Source organism: Dasypus novemcinctus, chromosome 22 (genome assembly GCF_030445035.2).
Source record: "Dasypus novemcinctus isolate mDasNov1 chromosome 22, mDasNov1.1.hap2, whole genome shotgun sequence".
NCBI classification, from domain to species: Eukaryota; Metazoa; Chordata; class Mammalia; order Cingulata; family Dasypodidae; genus Dasypus; species Dasypus novemcinctus.
Window position 1 is genome coordinate 10,473,733 of NC_080694.1, and position 5,560 is coordinate 10,479,292.

At 39.6% G+C, this 5,560-nt stretch overlaps 1 pseudogene; it reads right to left on the reverse strand.

Annotated features, from left to right (window-relative positions):
- Positions 1-902: 902 nt before the first annotated feature.
- Positions 903-3,737, reverse strand: LOC101444669 (myotubularin-related protein 12-like; annotated as a pseudogene).
- Positions 3,738-5,560: the final 1,823 nt, after the last annotated feature.

Consider the following 5,560-nt stretch of genomic DNA (forward strand, 5'->3'; position numbering starts at 1 on the left):
GATTCCCGGTGCCACTGATAAGGATAGAAGCAGTCACAGAAGAACACACAGTGAGTGCACACAGAGAGCAGACAACTGGGGGGAAGGGGGAAGGGAAGAGAAATAAATTTTTAAAAATTAAAAAATTAAATATAAACCATAATGTAAACCAAAATGGAACCATGGTTGATAGCTATGTTTCAAAATCTGTACATCAGCTGCAGCAAATATAACATGAACATGTAAAAATGTCATTGCTGGGGAAGGGGGAAAAGGGTTTGACATTGGATATATGGGAGTCTCCTATATTGTATATTTACTATGATCTAAAACTTTTTTGAAAACAAAATTAAAAATTAGGAAAAAAAAAAAGAATGCAGACACTGAGGAAGAAATGTCTTACATTTCGATAACCTCTATTTGAATCTTTAATTTGCCATACAAATATCATGGAGAGCTAAACTTGCTTCTGAGATCGGCTATAGAGAAACTCACTATTCCCAGTGGTAGGATAAATTATCTTGGCACAGAAAGGACCTGAAGAAAGTATCAAGTCCAAGAATATCTTATGAAAGCCCTTTTTGGTAGTAAATCAGCCATTGTAGGCTCTGTATAATACTTATGCATCACCAGAAAACCACCAGAATCCTACTAAGGGTCAAGTAATAGTTCTTTTCAATTAATAATAATGGATATATGATTTTAATGGCATAGTCTTTCGTGCCCATGAAAAACAATCCAAAAAACAAACAACACAAGGACCAGCTCTTTTCCTGAAGGCACAGGTTTACCCCAACACAGCACCAAGCTAATGACACTACCAGCATTGGGCTTCAGCATGGCACACTACTCCAGAGATCAAAGGTGCTCGATTCCTGTCCCAATCTTCAATATTCTTTTTTCACAATAACTGTAAAAACAAGTCACACATCACCTAGATCCACAAACTCACCTTGTTGTTTGGCCAAGTCTTCATCTCACAGATCTTTTCAACCACTTGTAGGTAAGACAGACTTAGAGGACTGTGACTGGAGCAAAACAAATGGTACAGGCAGGAAGAATTCCTCAGCAGGGTGAAAGCCTCTGCTGGTAGGCCACCTGCCTGTGGTGTCTCTATTTTCTCTTGTAAGCTCTGACCTTCCACCATTCTTTACAAGAGTTTGCTCTAGTGGCCACTGTGCCAATTAGGATCTGGACTTCTTGAATCCAACTCAAGTACCACTGGGCCCAGACTTAGCTTTCTGGCCCCTCTCTGTGAGGCAACAACAAACCACAGTAGTCAATAGGTTTATGTGCCATCTGTCATAGAATGCCCAAAGGTTGTCTTGCAGCTCATCTGAAGAATTAATAAGTTTGCTAATTCTCTTGCTTAGAGGGTTGTTAATTAAATGATCTGTTTCTTCCCTGAAAAACCCTCTTTTGGGAGATGGTTTAGGCTGAGTGAGTGGCAAAGAAAGTTGTTGTTGATGTTTGAAACACATTCCTTTTCACTGACCTTTGTCCAGTTTTTGGCTTTTCCACATTAAGATGGTATTGGAGCAACATCTGGGCTTTGGGTTCAAACTGTACAGACCAATCCCACACGGTGAGCAGATGCAAAGGCTTGCTTTGTGTATCCTGGCCTTCCCTATCCATGTTAGTATCATTTTGATGGATAAATTGAAGAAGAAGGTGCTAAAAATAAGTATGTACAGGCTATCTGACAAAACAGGTAAGTATCCATGAATTCAAATGCTGGGGAATGATGTGCCAGTTGCCACACACAATCTAAGAAAAGCAGGAATGCAGGAGACTTTCTTCTTTGTCACTCTGGCATAGATGGTTGCAGTGATCCAGGAAACAGTGCCCACCAATGATCCACTCCTTTTGGATGAGACTCTGGAAACCAAACCTAGTTCTACAGTGTGTGTCCATCATCACCTGAGAGGAAACGACATAGTGGAGGTCAGAAGTGTTCTCCTCTAAGAGAAGAACATTCATGCTCTGTCCTTCCAAATATTCTGTAATCTCTATTGCTTTTTTTAGACAATGTCTGATTATGTCAAGCCAGCTGCTGCTTTCCAACAGAGAAAAACATTTTATATCTGTGTCCCAAAATTCAGTACTATTATCAATCAGAAATAGCTGTTTAAATTTAGAGTATGCAGTCTGGATTTCCTGCAGGAATCAGAAGTTGCTTGATAGGTCTTCAGTTTTAACAATTTCATAGGGTAGCTGTGGATGGTCTTGTAAATTCCATCCAAGAAGCCTTTTTGGATTTGTAAATTGCCATCTTCCTGTTCTTTGGGCAGAGGTGACATTTTTAAAAGGGCACATCCACTGTGGCAGGACCAACACCATATTGGTACTCCTTGACCATGGATGTGTGGACTATCCTCTTCAGGAGGAGGGATAGAGACAACGAAGTGCTCTAGCAACCTTTCACAAACTGTATGGCCCTCATTGACACTGCCTAGTACTTCACCTTGCCTTTGGTCTCTAATTACCAACACCAGCCCTTGAGCCTTTCAAACATTACAGTAAGGTTCTTGGCATCTGTGGCTGTACTGCTTTGTGCAGTACACAGCAAAACAGGAACAAATGTTTAAGTACTTTAGGAGCTTGGTTATGATGGATTATGCCAAGATAAGTGGAATATTCGGAAGTCATTGCAGTGGATGATGAATTTCTCAGGATATTTCTTTAGTTGTCCAAAGAGAGATTTTTGGTTTGGTTTGTTTTTTTCTCATTAATCTCCCCTTAAATCTAATCAACACAGTGGACTGTTATGTCATTTTCTCCTATAAGCCTTTTCTTCAATTGAGTTTCATCATTATCAAATGCAGATTCATCACCACTCAAGAAAGCATCTTGAAAAAAAAAGAAAGCACCTTGAAGTCTGCGCAGACAAGGCTCCCATAGATACCATGCTGACGTGAATCTTCCTGGACATACTTCAGTACTGTGCTGGCTTCACAAAGCAGCTGTTCTCCTGATAACAAGTGAAGAGTTACTTCCTTCTCTGTTACTCCTTTCCGTTTGTGTGAATTTCCTCCGGCCACCCAAACGACACTGAAGAGGGCTTAGGCTCCTTGGTGCTGCCGCCATCGACTACCCCTTTCCCAGCAAACCGCCGTCCTGGGCTGCAGCAAGAGACGAGGCGCCTGGGGCTCAAGCAACTGCAGCGGCCGTGGCCACCAGCAACAACGGCTGGAGCTCTGCACTTCCCGTCTCCTAAAAATGAAATTAACAAATCTTTTGGAACGAATTACCTATATTAGGAATGAAGAAAAATTGCATAAAATATATTAAAAGCATTATAAAAAGATACAATTGTACATTTTGTGGTAATGAACATTATATTTTATATTAAATTGGTACACTCCTAGAAAACAAAAGTTAACAAACTGAAAGAAAAACTATAGAATATGATTAGTAATATATGTCTTTATTAAATTCATTTGGAAATCATAGAAATTAGATAGGTTAAAGAGAAATCCATGTCAAGATAGAATCATTACCAAAAATACTTTTACATTTTTAAGGAAAACTTTTTGGTTACTTTCAGTAATGCAAGATTGATTATTTTAAATTTTGAAAATTAATTTACATAGTACGCATTACATCTTAACATAAAATCAGATAACTATTCTTGGATCATCTCAAGAAAGTATTTAATTTAACTAATGTTGTAACTTTAAACTTCTATGAACCCAGACTTTACCACAGTCCAGCTCTGTACATGAATGAACTTTCCAAAGTTCCTTTGCAATGGCCATCTTGTCTTTCCTGTCCCATGCAAAACTGTGATTATATTATTATGCAACAAAAACATACAAAATAATTTATAGTTACAAATTAGGATAGTAATCACTGGATGGAGCCATTCAGTGTTGGGGGATTAGTGACTGGAAAGAGAAACAAATAGGAATTATGGAGTACCTGGGATAATGCAATGCTAGACGCGAGTGCTAGGTACAGAAGTTTGCTCAGTTCCTGAAAGTTCATCCACAGTAAGTGCACATTTTTTAACGAATTTCAATTTTACTAAAGTTCTTAAAGAACACATCATAGGTTATTTAATATATAGAAAACAGTATTATAAAATAAATGAGAAATACAAAACCAAATATGACTTTCTTGTCAATAAATTTAAAAGGGCTTAATTAACCTATTATAATATTCAATAGCATAGGTCAGGTAATTAAGTTAAATTCAGCTCTATATAAAGTATCTTTACTATGAACACACCTAAATGTAATTAGCATGCTTCAAAATAAAAGAATGGGCTGAGGAAACTACAAAGAAAATACCAATTCAAAACATTAAATAATACAATCAGCACTCTTGCTATTAAAAAGTAATAAAAATAGGAAAGTGGCTGTGGCTCAATTAGTTGGGCTCCCATCTACCATATGGGAAACCCCAGGTTTGCATCCCAGGGCCTCCTTGTGAAGGCAGGCTCACCCACCAGTGCCGCAGAGTGCCACCTGGTCCACCAGCATGGCAGAGTGCCACCTGGCCTGCCAGTGCCATGGAGAGCCAACTCAACAAGGTGACACAAAAAAAAGGGAGACAAGCAAAAACACAGAAGAGCATGCAGAAAATGGACACAGAGAGCAGACAACAAGCAAGCCACAAGGGGGGGAATAAATAAATAAATAAATACCATCACAGAAGAATGCACAGCAAATGGGCACAGAGAGCAGACAGCAAGCAAAAAGCCACAAGGGTGGGGATAAAAATGGTCTGGTGCGGGACGGACTCCGGAGGGAATAGCTGAAGGCTCATTTTGCCAAGGTGGGTTCTACCATTGGGTGGGGTGGACCCATATCCTGGGGAAGACTAATGCCGTCAAATAGAGAGAACTGTATCTCCCGTGAGAAAGGACGGCTCCCAGGGCATTAGATTGGCAGGCGTTGTGGGCCCTAAGGGGAGGGGAAAATGGATGTGCAATGGATGGAACAAAGGTAAATAAGGGGGCAAAAGAGGAGTTATGTGAGAGTACACGAGGATGAATATAAAACAGCTAATATTACACCAAAAAAATATAGGGGACGACAGACTAATAATGAAAACCATAAGACAAACATAGGATAACTAAAAAATTTAGAAAACTGTACAACCTAAAGTATGGACCACATAGTAAGTACAGCTGTCACCTTGTTTGAAAGCTATTGTCTCGGAATCCCTACATCAGTTTCAGGAAATATGATATGACTAAGTTAAAAGATTATTGCTGTGGAAGGGAAAAGGTTTTATGGTGGATCTGGGGAAATACTGTATATTGTATATATGAATTTTGGTGATCTAAGACTCTTCTGAAGCTGACATTATGTTGGGATTCACTTTACGGGAAGTTTTGGATCACAGAGTGGTTCAACAATGGCAGCGGAGGAATACTGATATGGGATGTTATTGACAAGATATATATGGTTGACAGGGAGTTATACAGGGCATATGCCCAGGGTATATGGTAATGTCTATATATACTCATAGTGGAAACAATTAAAAACAACAGCTGGGGGGGTACTGGGCTCCTGGCCGGGGGGTCACTGTTGTGGGCCCTGGGAGAGCAGCGGCAATCCTCCAGGTGCAACGG